The sequence below is a fragment of the Colletes latitarsis genome, chromosome 1, assembly GCF_051014445.1.
Source record: "Colletes latitarsis isolate SP2378_abdomen chromosome 1, iyColLati1, whole genome shotgun sequence".
Lineage (NCBI taxonomy): Eukaryota > Metazoa > Arthropoda > Insecta > Hymenoptera > Colletidae > Colletes > Colletes latitarsis.
Window position 1 is genome coordinate 29763249 of NC_135134.1, and position 19215 is coordinate 29782463.

A 19215-nucleotide genomic window follows, 5' to 3' on the forward strand; every position below is an offset into this window, starting at 1 on the left:
GACCCAGCATGCGTTATCCTCTAAAATATTTATCAAGACAAGGTTTAATTGAATGTGTCAGTGTGGTACAACATTACTACGTGAACCAGACCAGTAAAAACACAGGACCCGTTCAACAAGTATGTGAAGTATGCGAAAGTATGAGTCTGATGAAGGCTAATCCCAGGCCTAAACTAGACATAACATGCGTTATCCTCTAAAATATTGATCGAAACCAGGTTTAATCGACTGTTTCAGTGTGGTACCACATTACTGCGTGATCCAAACCAGGGAAAACCCAGAATCTAGCCATCAAGTATGAGAAATATGCGGAAGAATGAGCCTGATGAGAGCAAATCCCAGACCTAACCCAGACCTAACATGTGTTATCCTCAAAAATATTGATCGAAACCAGGTTTAATCGACTGTTTCAGTGTGGTACCACATTACTACGTGATCCAAACCAGAAAAAACCCAGGATCTGTTCAAGAAGTATGTGAAAAACGCGAAAGTATGAGCCTGATGAGGGCGAATCCCAGACCTTACCTAGACCTAACATGTATTATCCTCAAAAATATTGATCGAAACCAGGTTTAATCGACTGTTTCAGTGTGGTACCACATTACTACGTGATCCAAACCAGAAAAAACCCAGGATCTGTTCAAGAAGTATGTGAAGAATGCGAATGTATGAGTATGATGAGGGCAAATCCCAGGCCTAAGCTAGACCTAACATGCGTTATCCTCTAAAATATTGATCGAAACCAAGTTTAATTGACAGTTTTAGTGTGGTACCACTTTACTACGTGATCCAAAGCAGAAAAAACCCTCGATCAGGTCAACATGCATGTTAAAACTGCGAAAGTATGACCCTGATGAGGGCAAATCCCAGACCTATCCCAGACCTAACATGCGTTATCCTCAAAAATATTGATCGAAACCAGGTTTAATCGACTGTTTCAGTGTGGTACCACATTACTACGTGGTCCAAACCAGAAAAAAACCCAGGATCTTGTCAACGAGTATGTGAAGTGTGCGAAAGTATGAGTCTGATGAGGGCAAATCCCAGACCTATCCCAGACCTAACTTGCGTTATCCTCTAAAATATTTATCAAGACCAGGTTTAATTGAATGTTTCATTGTGATACCACATTACTACGTGATCCAAACCAGTAAAAACACAGGATCCGTTCAACAAGTATGTGAAGAAGGCGAAAGTATGAGTCTGATGAGGGCAAATCCCAGGCCTAACCTAGACCTAACATGCGTTATGCTCAAAAGTATTGATCGAAACCAGGTTTAATCGACTGCTTCAGTGTGGTACTACATTACTACGTGATCCAATCCACAAAAAGCCCAGAATCTGCCCATCAAGTATGAGAAATATGCGAAAGTACGAGCCTGATGAGAGCAAATCCCAGACCTAACCTAGACCTAACATGCGTTACGCTCAAAAATATTGATCGAAACCAGGTTTAATCGACTGTTTCAGTGTGGTACCACATTACTACGTGGTCCAAACCAGAAAAAAACCCAGGATCTTGTCAACGAGTATGTGAAGTGTGCGAAAGTATGAGTCTGATGAGGGCAAATCCCAGACCTATCCCAGACCTAACTTGCGTTATCCTCTAAAATATTTATCAAGACCAGGTTTAATTGAATGTTTCATTGTGATACCACATTACTACGTGATCCAAACCAGTAAAAACACAGGATCCGTTCAACAAGTATGTGAAGAAGGCGAAAGTATGAGTCTGATGAGGGCAAATCCCAGACCTATCCCAGACCTAACTTGCGTTATCCTCTAAAATATTTATCAAGACCAGGTTTAATTGAATGTTTCATTGTGATACCACATTACTACGTGATCCAAACCGGAAAAAAACCCACGATCTGTTCAACAAGTATGTGAAGTATGCGAAAGTATGAGTCTGATGAGGGCAAATCTCAGAACTATCCCAGGCCTAAAATGCGTTATCCTCTAAAATAGTGATCGAAACCAGGGTTAATTGACTGTTTCAGTGTGGTTCTACATTGCTACGTGATGCAATCCAGAAATAGCCCAGGATCTAGCCATGAAGTATGAGAAATATGCGAAAGTATGAGTCTGATGAGGGCAAATCCCAGACCTATCCCAGACCTAACTTGCGTTATCCTCTAAAATATTTATCAAGACCAGGTTTAATTGAATGTTTCAGTGTGGTACCGCATTACTACGTGATCCAAACCAGTAAAAACACAGGATCCGTTCAACAAGTATGTGAAGAAGGCGAAAGTATGAGTCTGATGAGGGCAAATCCCAGGCCTAACGTAGACCTAACATGCGTTATGCTCGAAAATATTGATCGAAACCAGGTTTAATCGACTGTTTCAGTGTGGTACTGCATTACTACGTGATCCAATCCACAAAAAGCCCAGAATCTGCCCATCAAGTATGAGAAATATGCGAAAGTACGAGTCTGATGAGAGCAAATCCCAGACCTAACCTAGACCTAATTTGCGTTATCCTCTAAAATATTTATCAAGACCAGGTTTAATCGACTGTGTCAGTGTGGTACCGCATTACTACGTGATCCAAACCAGAAAAAAACCCAGGATCTGTTCAACGAGTATGTGAACTGTGCGAAACTTTGAGTCTGGTGAGAGCAAATCCCAGACCTAACCTAGACCTAACATGCGCTATCCTCTAAAATAGTGATCGAAACCAGGGTTAATTGACTGTTTCAGTGTGGTTCTACATTACTACGTGATCCAATCCAGAAAAAGCCCAGGATCTAGCCATCAAGTATGAGAAATATGCGAAAGAATGAGTCTGATGAGGGCAAATCCCAGACCTATCCCAGACCTAACTTGCGTTATCCTCTAAAATATTTATCAAGACCAGGTTTAATTGAATGTTTCAGTGTGGTACCACATTACTACGTGGTCCAAACCAGAAAAAAACCCAGGATCTCGTCAACGAGTATGTGAAGTGTGCGAAAGTATGAGTCTGATGAGGGCAAATCCCAAACCTATCCCAGACCTAACTTGCGTTATCCTCTAAAATATTTATCAAGACCAGGTTTAATTGAATGTTTCATTGTGATACCACATTACTACGTGATCCAAACCAGGAAAAACACAGGATCCGTTCAACAAGTATGTGAAGAAGGCGAAAGTATGAGTCTGATGAGGGCAAATCCCAGACCTATCCCAGACCTAACTTGCGTTATCCTCTAAAATATTTATCAAGACCAGGTTGAGTTGACTGTTTCAGTGTGGTACCACACTACTGCGTGATCCAAACCAGAAAAAACCCAGGATCTGTTCAACAAGTATGTGAAAAATGCGAAAGTATGATCCTGACGAGGGCAAATCCCAGACCTATCCCATACCTAACTTGTGTTGTCCTCTAAAATATTGATGGAAACCAGGTTTAATTGACTGTTTCAGTGTGGTACTACATTACTACGTGATGCAATCCAGAAATAGCCCAGGTTCTAGCTATGAATTATGAGAAATATGCGAAAGTATGAGCCTGATGAGGGCAAATCCTAGACCTAACCCAGACCTAACATGCGTTATCCACAAAAATATTGATCGAAACCAGGTTTAATGTACTGTTTCGGTGTGGTACATCACTACGTGATCCAAACCAGAAAAAACCCAGGATCTGTTCAACAAGTATGCGAAGTATGCGAAAGTATGAGTCTGATGAGGGCAAATCCCAGGCCTAACCCAGACCTAACTTGCGTTGTCCGCTAAAATATTGATGGAAACCAGGTTTAATTGACAGTTACAGTGTTGTACTACATGACTACGTGATGCAATCCAGAAATAGCCCAGGATCTAGCCATGAAGTATGAGAAATATGCGAAAGTATGAGCCTGATGGGGGCTAATCCTAGACCTAACCCAGACATAACTTGCGTTATCCTCTAAAATATTGATCGAAACCAGGTTTAATTGACTGCTTCAGTGTGGTGCCACATTACTACGTGATCCAATCTATAAATAGCCCAGGATCAAGCCATGAAGTATGAGAAATATGCGAAAGTATGGGTCTGATGGGGGCAAATCCCAGTCCTAACCTGGACCTAGCATGCCTTATCCTCAAAAATAATTATCAAGACAAGGTTTAATTGAATGTTTCAGTGTGGTACCACATTACTACGTGATCCAAACCAGTAAAAACACAGGATCCGTTCAACAAGTATGCGAAGAATGCGAAAGTATGAGTCTGATGATAGAAAATCCCAGGCCTAACCTAGACCTAACATGCGTTATCCTCAAAAATATTGATCGAAACCAGGTTTAATCGACTGTTTCAGTGTGGTACCACATTACTACGTGATCCAAACCAGAAAAAAACCCAGGATCTGTTCAACAAGTATGTGAAGTATGCGAAAGTAAGAGTCTGATGAGAGCTAATCCCAGGCCTAACCTAGACATAACATGCGTTATCCTCTAAAATATTGATCGAAACCAGGTTGAGTGGACTGTTTCAGTGTGGTACCACACTACTGCGTGATCCAAACCAGAAAAAACCCAGGATATGTTCAACAAGTATGTGAAAAATGCGAAAGTATGATCCTGACGAGGGCAAATCCCAGACCTATCCCAGACCTAACCTGTCTTGTCCTTTAAAATATTGATGGAAACCAGGTTTAATTGACTGTTTCAGTGAGGTACTACATTACTACGTGATGCAATCCAGAAATAGCCCAGAATCTAGCCATGAATTATGAGAAATATGCGAAAATATGAGCCTGATGAGGGCAAATCCTAGACCTAACCCAGACCTAACATGCGTTATCCTCAAAAATATTGATCGAAACCAGGTTTATTGGACTGTTTCGGTGTGGTACCACATTACTACGTGATCCAAACCGGAAATAAACCCAGGATCTGTTCACCAAGTATGTGAAGTATGCGAAAGTATGAGCCTGATGAGGGCAAATCTCAGAACTATCCCAGACCTAACATGCGTTATCCTCTAAAATAGTGATCGATACCAGGGTTAATTGACTGTTTCAGTGTGGTTCTACATTACTACGTGATCCAATCCAGAAAAAGCCCGGGATCTAGCCATCAAGTATGAGAAATATGCGAAAGAATGAGCCTGATGAGAGCAAATCCCAGGCCTAACCCAGACCTAACTTGCGTTGTCCTCTAAAATATTGATGGAAACCAGGTTTAATTGACAGTTTCAGTGTTGTACTACATTACTACGTGATGCAATCTATAAATAGCCCAGGATCTAGCCATGAAGTATGAGAAATATGCGAAAGTATGGGTCTGATGGGGGCAAATCCCAGTCCTAACCTAGACCTAGCATGCGTTATCCTCTAAAATATTTATCAAGACAAGGTTTAATTGAATGTGTCAGTGTGGTACAACATTACTACGTGAACCAAACCAGTAAAAACACAGGACCCGTTCAACAAGTATGTGAAGAATGCGAAAGTATGAGTCTGATGAGTGAAAATCCCAGGCCTAACCTAGACCTTACATGCGTTATCCTCAAAAATATTGATCGAAACCAGGTTTAATCGTCTGTTTCCGTGTGGTACCACATTACTACGTGATCCAAACCAGAAAAAAACCCAGGATCTGTTCAACAAGTATGTGGAGTATGCGAAAGTATGTGTCTGATGAGGGCTAATCCCAGGCCCAACCTAGACATAACATGCGTTATCCTCTAAAATAATGATCGAAACCAGGTTGAATGGACTGTTTCAGTGTGGTACCACATTACTGCGTGATCCAAACCAGGAAAAACCCAGGATCTAGCCATCAAGTATGAGAAATATGCGAAAGAATGAGCCTGATGAGAGCAAATCCCAGACCTACCCTAGACCTAACATGTGTTATCCTCAAAAATATTGATCGAAACCAGGTTTAATGAACTGTTTCACTGTGGTACCACATTACTACGTGATCCAATCCAGGAAGAGCCCAGGATCTAGCCATGAAGTATTAGAAATATGCGAAAGTATGAGCCTGATGAGGGCAAATCCTAGACCTTACCCTGACCTAACATGCGTTATCCTCTAAAATATTTATCAAGACCAGGTGTAATTGAATGTTTCAATGTGGTACCACATTACTACGTGATCCAAGCCAGTAAAAACACAGGATCCGTTCAACAAGTATGTGAAGTATGCGAAAGTATGAGTCTGATGAGGGCTAATCCCAGGCCTTACCCTGACCTAACATGCGTTATCCTCTAAAATATTTACCAAGACCAGGTTTAATTGAATGTTTCAGTGTGGTACCACATTACTACGTGATCCAAACCAGTAAAAACACAGGATCCGTTCAACAAGTATGTGAAGTATGCGAAAGTATGAGTCTGCTGAGGGCTAATCCCAGGCCTAACCTAGACATGACATGCGTTATCCTCTAAAATATTGATCGAAACCAGGTTTAATCGACTGTTTCAGTGTGGTACCACATTACTGCGTGATCCAAACCATTGAAAACCCAGAATCTGGCCATCAAGTATGAGAAATATGCGAAAGAATGAGCCTGATGAGAGCAAATCCCAGACCTAACCTGGACCTAACATGTGTTATCCTCAAAAATATTGATCGAAACCAGGTTTAATCGACTGTCTCAGTGTGGTACCACATTACTACGTGATCCAAACCAGTAAAAACCCAGGATCTGTTCAAGAAGTATGTGAAAACCGCGATAGTATGAGCCTGATGAGGGCGAATCCCAGACCTTACCTAGACCTAACATGTATTATCCTCAAAAATATTGATCGAAACCAGGTTTAATCGACTGTTTCAGTGTGGTACCACATTACTACGTGATCCAAACCAGAAAAAACCCAGGATCTGTTCAAGAAGTATGTGAAGAATGCGAATGTATGAGTATGATGAGGGAAAATCCCAGGCCTAACCTAGACCTAACATGCGTTATCCTCTAAAATATTGATCGAAACCAAGTTTAATTGACAGTTTTAGTGTGGTACCACATTACTACGTGATCCAAAGCAGAAAAAACCCTCGATCAGGTCAACATGCATATTAAAACTGCGAAAGTATGATCCTGATGAGGGCAAATCCCAGACCTATCCCAGACCTAACATGCGTTATCCTCAAAAATATTGATCGAAACCAGGTTTAATCGACTGTTTCAGTGTGGTACCACATTACTACGTGGTCCAAACCAGAAAAAAACCCAGGATCTTGTCAACGAGTATGTGAAGTGTGCGAAAGTATGAGTCTGATGAGGGCAAATCCCAGACCTATCCCAGACCTAACTTGCGTTATCCTCTAAAATATTTATCAAGACCAGGTTTAATTGAATGTTTCAGTGTGTTACCACATTACTACGTGATCCAAACCAGTAAAAACACAGGATCCGTTCAACAAGTATGTGAAGAAGGCGAAAGTATGAGTCTGATGAGGGCAAATCCCAGGCCTAACCTAGACCTAACATGCGTTATGCTCAATCATATTGATCAAAACCAGGTTTAATCGTCTGTGTCAGTGTGGTACCGCATTACTATGTGATCCAAACCAGAAAAAAACCCAGGATCTGTTCAACGAGTATGTGAAGTGTGCGAAAGTATGAGTCTGATGAGGGCAAATCCCAGACCTATCCCAGACCTAGCATGCGTTATCCTCAAAAATATTGATCGAAACCAGGTTTAATCGACTGTTTCAGTGTGGTACCACATTACTACGTGGGTCAAACCAGAAAAAAACCCAGGATCTTGTCAACGAGTATGTGAAGTGTGCGAAAGTATGAGTCTGATGAGGGCAAATCCCAGACCTATCCCAGACCTAACTTGCGTTATCCTCTAAAATATTTATCAAGACCAGGTTTAATCGACTGTTTCAGTGTGGTACTACATTACTACGTGATCCAATCCACAAAAAGCCCAGAATCTGCCCATCAAGTATGAGAAATATGCGAAAGTACGAGCCTGATGAGAGCAAATCCCAGACCTATCCTAGACCTAACATGCGTTATCCTCAATCATATTGATCGAAACCAGGTTTAATCGTCTGTGTCAGTGTGGTACCGCATTACTATGTGATCCAAACCAGAAAAAATCCCAGGATCTGTTCAACGAGTACGTGAAGTGTTGCGAAGCTTTGAATCTGATGAGGGCAAATCTCAGAACTATCCCAGGCCTAACATGCGTTATCCTCTAAAATAGTGATCGAAACCAGGGTTAATTGACTGTTTCAGTGTGGTTCTACATTACTACGTGATGCAATCCAGAAATAGCCCAGGATCTAGCCATGAAGTATGAGAAATATGCGAAAGTATGAGTCTGATGAGGGCAAATCCCAGACCTATCCCAGACCTAACTTGCGTTATCCTCTAAAATATATATCAAGACCAGGTTTAATTGAATGTTTCAGTGTGGTACCGCATTACTACGTGATCCAAACCAGTAAAAACACAGGATCCGTTCAACAAGTATGTGAAGTATCCGAAAGTATGAGTCTGATGACGGCAAATCCCTGGCCTAACCCAGACCTAACTTGCGTTGTCCGCTAAAATATTGATGGAAACCAGGTTTAATTGACAGTTTCAGTGTTGTACTACAATACTACGTGATGCAATCCAGAAATAGCCCAGGATCTAGCCATGAAGTATGAGAAATATGCGAAAGTATGAGTCTGATGGGGGCAAATCCCAGTCCTAACCTGGACCTAGCATGCCTTATCCTCTAAAATATTTATCAAGACAAGGTTTAATTGAATGTGTCAGTGTGGTACAACATTACTACGTGAACCAAACCAGTAAAAACACAGGATCCGTTCAACAAGTATGTGAAAAATGCGATAGTATGATCCTGACGAGGGCAAATCCCAGACCTATCCCAGACCTAACTTGTCTTGTCCTTTAAAATATTGATGGAAACCAGGTTTAATTTACTGTTTCAGTGTGGTACTACATTACTACGTGATGCAATCCAGAAATAGTACAGGATCTAGCCATGAATTATGAGAAATATGCGAAAGTATGAGCCTGATGAGGGCAAATCCTAGACCTAACCCAGACCTAACATGCTTTATCTTCAAAAATATTGATCGAAACCAGGTTTATTGGACTGTTTCGGTGTGGTACCACAGTACTACGTGATCCAAACCGGAAATAAACCCAGGATCTGTTCAACAAGTATGTGAAGTATGCGAAAGTATGAGTCTGATGGGGGCAAATCCCAGGCCTAACCCAGACCTAACTTGCGTTGTCCTCTAAAATATTGATGGAAACCGGGTTTAATTGACAGTTTCAGTGTTGTACTACATTACTACGTGATGCAATCCAGAAATAGCCCAGGATCTAGCCATGAAGTATGAGAAATATGCGAAAGTATGAGCCTGATGGGGGCAAATCCTAGACCTAACCCAGACATAACTTGCGTTATCCTCTAAAATATTGATCGAAACCAGGTTTAATTTACTGCTTCAGTGTGGTGCCACATTACTACGTGATCCAATCTATAAATAGCCCAGGATCTAGCCATGAAGTATGAGAAATATGCGAAAGTATGGGTCTGATGGGGGCAAATCCCAGTCCTAACCTAGACCTAGCATGCGTTATCCTCTAAAATATTTATCAAGACAAGGTTTAATTGAATGTGTCAGTGTGGTACAACATTACTACGTGAACCAAACCAGTAAAAACACAGGACCCGTTCAACAAGTATGTGAAGAATGCGAAAGTATGTGTCTGATGAGGGCTAATCCCAGGCCTTACCTAGACCTAACATGTGTTATCCTCAAAAATATTGATCGAAACCAGGTTTAATGGACTGTTTCAGTGTGGTACCACATTACTACGTGATCCAAAGCAGAAAAAACCCTCGATCAGGTCAACATGCATGTTAAAACTGCGAAAGTATGACCCTGATGAGGGCAAATCCCAGACCTATCCCAGACCTAACATGCGTTATCCTCAAAAATATTGATCGAAACCAGGTTTAATCGACTGTTTCAGTGTGGTACCACATTACTACGTGGTCCAAACCAGAAAAAAACCCAGGATCTTGTCAACGAGTATGTGAAGTGTGCGAAAGTATGAGTCTGATGAGGGCAAATCCCAGACCTATCCCAGACCTAACTTGCGTTATCCTCTAAAATATTTATCAAGACCAGGTTTAATTGAATGTTTCAGTGTGATACCACATTACTACGTGATCCAAACCAGTAAAAACACAGGATCCGTTCAACAAGTATGTGAAGAAGGCGAAAGTATGAGTCTGATGAGGGCAAATCCCAGGCCTAACCTAGACCTAACATGCGTTATGCTCAAAAGTATTGATCGAAACCAGGTTTAATCGACTGTTTCAGTGTGGTACTACATTACTACGTGATGCAATCCAGAAATAGCCCAGGATCTAGCCATGAAGTATGAGAAATATGCGAAAGTACGAGCCTGATGAGAGCAAATCCCAGACCTAACCTAGACCTAACATGCGTTACGCTCAAAAATATTGATCGAAACCAGGTTTAATCGACTGTTTCAGTGTGGTACCACATTATTACGTGATCCAAACCGGAAAAAACCCGGGATCTGTTCAACAAGTATGTGAAGTATGCGAAAGTATGAGTCTGATGAGGGCTAATGCCAGGCCTAACCTAGACATAACATGCGTTATCCTCTAAAATATTGATCGAAACCAGGTTGAGTGGACTGTTTCAGTGTGGTACCACACTACTGCGTGATCCAAACCAGAAAAAACCTAGGATCTGTTCAACAAGTATGTGAAAAATGCGAAAGTATGAGTCTGATGAGGGCAAATCCCAGGCCTAACCCAGACCTAACTTGCGTTGTCCTCTAAAATATTGATGGAAACCAGGTTTAATTGACTGTTTCAGTGTTGTACTACATTACTACGTGATGCAATCCAGAAATAGCCCAGGTTCTAGCCATGAAGTATGAGCAATATGCGAAAGTATGAGCCTGATGAGGGCAAATCCTAGACCTAAGCCAGACATAACTTGCGTTATCCTCTAAAATATTTATCAAGACCAGGTTTAATTGAATGTGTCAGTGTGGTACCACTTTACTACGAGAACCAAACCAGTAAAAACACAGGATCCGTCCAACAAGTATGTGAAGAATGCGAAAGTATGAGTCTGATGAGTGAAAATCCCAGGACTAACCTAGACCTAACATGCGTTATCCTCAATCATATTGATCGAAACCAGGTTTAATCGACTGTGTCAGTGTGGTACCGCATTACTATGTGATCCAAACCAGAAAAAAACCCAGGATCTGTTCAACGAGTATGTGAAGTGTTGCGAAACTTTGAGTCTGATGAGGGCAAATCTCAGAACTATCCCAGGCCTAACATGCGTTATCCTCCAAAATAGTGATCGAAACCAGGGTTAATTGACTGTTTCAGTGTGGTTCTACATTACTACGTGATGCAATCCAGAAATAGCCCAGGATCTAGCCATGAAGTATGAGAAATATGCGAAAGTATGAGTCTGATGAGGGCAAATCCAAGACCTAACCCAGACCTAACACGCGTTATCCTCTAAAATATTGATCGCAACCAGGTTTAATGGACTGTTTCAGTGTGGTATCACACTACTACATGATCCAAACCAGAAAAAGCCCAGGATCTAGCCATGAAGTATGAGAAATATGCGAAAGTATGAGCCTGATGAGGGCAAATCCCAGACCTATCCCAGACCTAACTTGCGTTATCCTCTAAAATATATATCAAGACCAGGTTTAATTGAATGTTTCAGTGTGGTACCACATTACTACGTGATCCAAACCAGTAAATACACAGGATCCGTTCAACAAGTATGTGAAGAAGGAGAAAGTATGAGTCTGATGAGGGCAAATCCCAGGCCTAACGTAGACCTAACATGCGTTATCCTCTAAAATATTTATCAAGACCAGGTTTACTTGAATGTTTCAGTGTGGTACCACATTACTACGTGATCCAAACCAGTAAAAACACAGGATCCGTCCAACAAGTATGTGAAGAATGCGAAAGTATGAGTCTGATGAGTGAAAATCCCAGGACTAACCTAGACCTAACATGCGTTATCCTCAATCATATTGATCGAAACCAGGTTTAATCGACTGTGTCAGTGTGGTACCGCATTACTATGTGATCCAAACCAGAAAAAAACCCAGGATCTGTTCAACGAGTATGTGAAGTGTTGCGAAACTTTGAGTCTGATGAGGGCAAATCTCAGAACTATCCCAGGCCTAACATGCGTTATCCTCCAAAATAGTGATCGAAACCAGGGTTAATTGACTGTTTCAGTGTGGTTCTACATTACTACGTGATGCAATCCAGAGATAGCCCAGGATCTAGCCATGAAGTATGAGAAATATGCGAAAGTATGAGTCTGATGAGGGCAAATCCAAGACCTAACCCAGACCTAACACGCGTTATCCTCTAAAATATTGATCGCAACCAGGTTTAATGGACTGTTTCAGTGTGGTATCACACTACTACATGATCCAAACCAGAAAAAGCCCAGGATCTAGCCATGAAGTATGAGAAATATGCGAAAGTATGAGCCTGATGAGGGCAAATCCCAGACCTATCCCAGACCTAACTTGCGTTATCCTCTAAAATATATATCAAGACCAGGTTTAATTGAATGTTTCAGTGTGGTACCACATTACTACGTGATCCAAACCAGTAAAAACACAGGATCCGTTCAACAAGTATGTGAAGAAGGAGAAAGTATGAGTCTGATGAGGGCAAATCCCAGGCCTAACGTAGACCTAACATGCGTTATCCTCTAAAATATTTATCAAGACCAGGTTTACTTGAATGTTTCAGTGTGGTACCACATTACTACGTGATCCAAACCAGTATAAACACAGGATCCGTTCAGCAAGTATGCGAAGAAAGCGAAAGTATGAGTCTGATGATAGAAAATCCCAGGCCTAACGTAGACCTAACATGCGTTATCCTCAAAAATATTGATCGAAACCAGGTTTAATCGACTGTTTCAGTGTGGTACCACATTACTACGTGATCCAAACCAGAAAAAAACCCAGGATCTGTTCAACAAGTATGTGAAAAATGCGAAAGTATGATCCTGACGAGGGCAAATCCCAGACCTATCCCATACCTAACTTGTGTTGTCCTCTAAAATATTGATGGAAACCAGGTTTAATTGACTGTTTCAGTGTGGTACTACATTACTACGTGATGCAATCCAGAAATAGCCCAGGATCTAGCCATGAAATATGAGAAATATGCGAAAGTATGAGCCTGATGAGGGCAAATCCTAGACCAAACCCAGACCTAACATGCGTTATCCTCAAAAATATTGATCGAAACCAGGTTTAATGGACTGTTTCGGTGTGGTACAACATTACTACGTGATCCAAACCGGAAAAAAACCCAGGATCTGTTCAACAAGTATGTGAAGTATGCGAAAGTATGAGTCTGATGACGGCAAATCCCTGGCCTAACCCAGACCTAACTTGCGTTGTCCGCTAAAATATTGATGGAAACCAGGTTTAATTGACAGTTTCAGTGTTGTACTACATTACTACGTGATCCAATCCAGAAATAGCCCAGGATCTAGCCATGAAGTATGAGAAATATGCGAAGGTATGAGCCTGATGGGGGCAAATCCCAGTCCTAACCTGGACCTAGCATGCCTTATCCTCTAAAATATTTATCAAGACAAGGTTTAATTGAATGTGTCAGTGTGGTACAACATTACTACGTGATCCAATCCACAAAAAGCCCAGAATCTGCCCATCAAGTATGAGAAATATGCGAAAGTACGAGCCTGATGAGAGCAAATCCCAGACCTAACCTAGACCTAACATGCGTTATGCTCAAAAATATTGATCGAAACCAGGTTTAGACGACTGTTTCAGTGTGGTACCACATTACTACGTGATCCAAACCGGAAAAAAACCCAGGATCTGTTCAACAAGTATGTGAAGTATGCGAAAGTATGAGTCTGATGAGGGCAAATCCCAGGCCTAACCCAGACCTCACTTGCGTTGTCCTCTAAAATATTGATGGAAACCAGGTTTAATTGACTGTTTCAGTGTTGTACTACATTACTACGTGATGCAATCCAGAAATAGCCCAGGATCTAGCCATGAAGTATGAGAAATATGCGAAAGTATGAGCCTGATGAGGGCAAATCCTAGACATAACCCAGACCTAACATGCGTTATCCTCTAAAATATTTATCAAGACCAGGTTTGATTGATTGTTTCAGTGTGGTACCACATTACTACGTGATCCAATCCAGAAATAGCCCAGGATCCAACCATGAAGTGTGAGAAATATGCGAAAGTATGAGCCTGATGAGGGCAAATCCTAGACCTAACCCAGACCAAACATGCGTTATCCTCTAAAATATTTATCGAGACCAGGTTTAATTGACTGTTTCAGTGTTGTACTTCATTACTACGTGATGCAATCCAGAAGAAGCCCAGTATCCAGCCATCAATTATGAGAACTATGCGAAAGAATGAGCCTGATAAGATCAAATCCCAGACCTAACCTAGACCTAACATGAATTATTCTCTAAAATATTGATCGAAACCAGGTTTAATGGACTGCTTCAGTGTGGTACCACACTACTACATGATCCAAACCAGAAAAAGCCCTGGATCTTGCCATCAAGTATGAGAAATATGCGAAAGAATGAGCCTGATGAGAGCAAATCCCAGACCTAACCTAGACCTAACATGAATTATTCTCTAAAACATTGATCAAAACCAGGTTTAATTGGCTGTTTCAGTGTGGTACCACATTACTACGTGATCCAATCCAGAAATAGCCCAGGATCCAGCCATGAAGTATGCAGAAATATGCGAAAGTATGAGCCTGATGAGGGCAAATCCTAGACCTAACCCAGACCTAACACGCGTTATCCTCTAAAATATTGATCGCAACCAGGTTTAATGGACTGTTTCAGTGTGGTACCACACTACTACGTGGTCCAAACCAGAAAAAACCCAGGATCTGTTCAACAAGTATGTGAAAAACGCGAAAGTATGAGTCTGATGAGTGAAAATCCCAGGCCTAACCTAGACCTAACATGCGTTATCCTCAATAATATTGATCGCAACCAGGTTTAATGGACTGTTTCAGTGTTGTACTTCATGACTACGTGATGCAATCCAGAAAAAGCCCTGGATCTTGCCATCAAGTATGCGAAATATGCGAATGAATGAGCCTGTGTAGAGCAAATCCCAGACCTAACCTAGACCTAACATGAATTATTCTCTAAAACATTGATCAAAACCAGGTTTAATTGACAGTTTCAGTGTGGTACCGCATTACTACGTGATCCAATCCAGAAGTAGCCCAGGATCCAGCCATGAAGTATGAGAAATGTGCGAAAGTATGAGCCTGATGAGGGCAAATCCAAGACCTAACCCAGACCTAACACGCGTTATCCTCTAAAATATTGATCGCAACCAGGTTTAATGGACTGTTTCAGTGTGGTACCACACTACTACGTGGTCCAAACCAGAAAAAACCCAGGATCTGTTCAACAAGTATGTGAAAAACGCGAAAGTATGAGTCTGATGAGAGCAAATCCCAGACCTAACCTAGACCTAACATGAATTATTCTCTAAAACATTGATCAAAACCAGGTTTAATTGACAGTTTCAGTGTGGTACCGCATTACTACGTGATCCAATCCAGAAATAGCCCAGGATCCAGCCATGAAGTATGAGAAATGTGCGAAAGTATGAGCCTGATGAGGGCAAATCCAAGACCTAACCCAGACCTAACACGCGTTATCCTCTAAAATATTGATCGCAACCAGGTTTAATGGACTGTTTCAGTGTGGTACCACATTACTACGTGATCCAAACCTGTAAAAACCCAGGATCCGTTCAACAAGTATGTGAAGAATGCGAAAGTATGAGTCTGACGAGTGAAAATCCCCGGCCTATCCTAGACCTAACATGCGTTATCCTCAAAAATATTGATCGAAACAAGGTTTAATCGACTCTTTCAGTGTGCTACCACACTACTACGTGACCCAAACCAGAAAAAAGCCAGGATCTGTTCAACAAGTATGTGAAAAATGCGAAAGTATGAGCCTGATGGGGGCAAATCCCAGACGTATCCCAGACCTAACATGCGTTATCCTCTAAAATATTTATCAAGACCAGGTTTAATTGATTGTTTCAGTTTGGTCCCACATTACTACGTGATCCAAACCAGAAAAAACCCTGGATCCGTTCAACAAGTATGTGAAGAATGCGAAAGTTTGAGTCTGATGAGTGAAAATCCCAGACCTAACCTATACCAAACATGCGTTATCCTCTAAAATATTGATCCAAACCAGGTTTAATGGACTGTTTCAGTGTGGTACCACACTACTGCGTGATCCAAACCAGAAAAAACCCAGGATCCGTTCAACAAGTATGTGAAGAATGCGAAAGTATGAGCCTGATGAGGGCAAATCCCAGACCTATCCCAGACCTAACTTGCGTTGTCCTCTAAGATATTGATGGAAACCAGGTTTAATTTACTGTTTCAGTGTTGTACTTCATTACTACGTGATGCAATCCAGATGAAGCCCAGGATCTAGCCATCAAGTATGAGAAATATGCGAAAGAATGTGCCTGATGAGAGCAAATCCCAGACCTAACCTAGACCTAACATGAATTATTCTCTAAAATATTGATCGAACCCAGGTTTAATGGACTGTTTCAGTGTGGTACCACACTACTACGTGGTCCAAAACAGAAAAAACCCAGGATCTGTTCAACAAGTATGTGAAAAACGCGAAAGTATGAGTCTGATGAGTGAAAATCCCAGGCCTAACCTAGACCTAACATGCGTTATCCTCAATAATATTGATCGCAACCAGGTTTAATGGACTGTTTCAGTGTTGTACTTCATTACTACGTGATGCAATCCAGAAAAAGCCCTGGATCTTGCCATCAAGTATGCGAAATATGCGAATGAATGAGCCTGATGAGAGCAAATCCCAGACCTAACCTAGACCTAACATGAATTATTCTCTAAAACATTGATCAAAACCAGGTTTAATTGACAGTTTCAGTGTGGTACCGCATTACTACGTGATCCAATCCAGAAGTAGCCCAGGATCCAGCCATGAAGTATGAGAAATGTGCGAAAGTATGAGCCTGATGAGGGCAAATCCAAGACCTAACCCAGACCTAACACGCGTTATCCTCTAAAATATTGATCGCAACCAGGTTTAATGGACTGTTTCAGTGTGGTACCACACTACTACGTGGTCCAAACCAGAAAAAACCCAGGATCTGTTCAACAAGTATGTGAAAAACGCGAAAGTATGAGTCTGATGAGAGCAAATCCCAGACCTAACCTAGACCTAACATGAATTATTCTCTAAAACATTGATCAAAACCAGGTTTAATTGACAGTTTCAGTGTGGTACCGCATTACTACGTGATCCAATCCAGAAATAGCCCAGGATCCAGCCATGAAGTATGAGAAATGTGCGAAAGTATGAGCCTGATGAGGGCAAATCCAAGACCTAACCCAGACCTAACACGCGTTATCCTCTAAAATATTGATCGCAACCAGGTTTAATGGACTGTTTCAGTGTGGTACCACACTACTACATGATCCAAACCAGAAAAAACCCAGGATCTGTTCAACAAGTATGTGAAAAACGCGAAAGTATGAGTCTGATGAGTGAAAATCCCAGGCCTAACCTAGACCTAACATGCGTTATCCTCAATAATATTGATCGCAACCAGGTTTAATGGACTGTTTCAGTGTGGTACCACACTACTACGTGATCCAAACCAGAAAAAACCCTGGATCTGTACAACAAGTATGTGAAAAACGCGAAAGGATGAGTCTGATGAGGTCAAATCCCAGACCTATCCCAGACTTAACTTGCGTTATCCTCTAAAATATTGGTCGAAACCAGCTTTAATTGACTGTTTTAGCGTGGTACCACATTACTACGTGATACAATCCTGAAACAGCCCAGGATCTAGCCATGAAGTATGAGAAATATGCGAAAGTATGAGCCTGATGAGGGCGAATCCTAGACCTAACCCAGCCCTAACATGCGTTATCCTCTAAAATATTTATCATGACCAGGTTTAATTGAATGTTTCAGTGTGGTACCACATTACTACGTGATCCAAACCTGTAAAAACCCAGGATCCGTTCAACAAGTATGTGAAGAATGCGAAAGTATGAGTCTGACGAGTGAAAATCCCCGGCCTATCCTAGACCTAACATGCGTTATCCTCAAAAATATTGATCGAAACCAGGTTTAATCGACTCTTTCAGTGTGGTACCACACTACTACGTGACCCAAACCAGAAAAAAGCCAGGATCTGTTCAACAAGTATGTGAAAAATGCGAAAGTATGAGCCTGATGGGGGCAAATCCCAGACGTATCCCAGACCTAACATGCGTTATCCTCTAAAATATTTATCAAGACCAGGTTTAATTGATTGTTTCAGTTTGGTCCCACATTACTACGTGATCCAAACCAGAAAAAACCCTGGATCCGTTCAACAAGTATGTGAAGAATGCGAAAGTTTGAGTCTGATGAGTGAAAATCCCAGACCTAACCTATACCAAACATGCGTTATCCTCTAAAATATTGATCCAAACCAGGTTTAATGGACTGTTTCAGTGTGGTACCACACTACTGCGTGATCCAAACCAGAAAAAACCCAGGATCCGTTCAACAAGTATGTGAAGAATGCGAAAGTATGAGCCTGATGAGGGCAAATCCCAGACCTATCCCAGACCTAACTTGCGTTGTCCTCTAAGATATTGATGGAAACCAGGTTTAATTTACTGTTTCAGTGTTGTACTTCATTACTACGTGATGCAATCCAGATAAAGCCCAGGATCTAGCCATCAAGTATGAGAAATATGCGAAAGAATGTGCCTGATGAGAGCAAATCCCAGACCTAACCTAGACCTAACATGAATTATTCTCTAAAATATTGATCGAACCCAGGTTTAATGGACTGTTTCAGTGTGGTACCACACTACTACGTGATCCAAACCAGAAAAAACCCTGGATCTGTTCAACAAGTATGTGAAAAACGCGAAAGGATGAGTCTGATGAGGTCAAATCCCAGACCTATCCCAGACTTAACTTGCGTTATCCTCTGAAATATTGATGGAAACAAGGTTTAATTGACTGTTCCTGTGTGGTACCACATTACTACGTGATCCAATCCAGAAATAGCCCAGGATCTAGCCATGAAGTATGAGAAACATGCGAAAGTATGAGCCTGACGAGGGCAAATCCTAGACCTAACCCAGACCTAACATG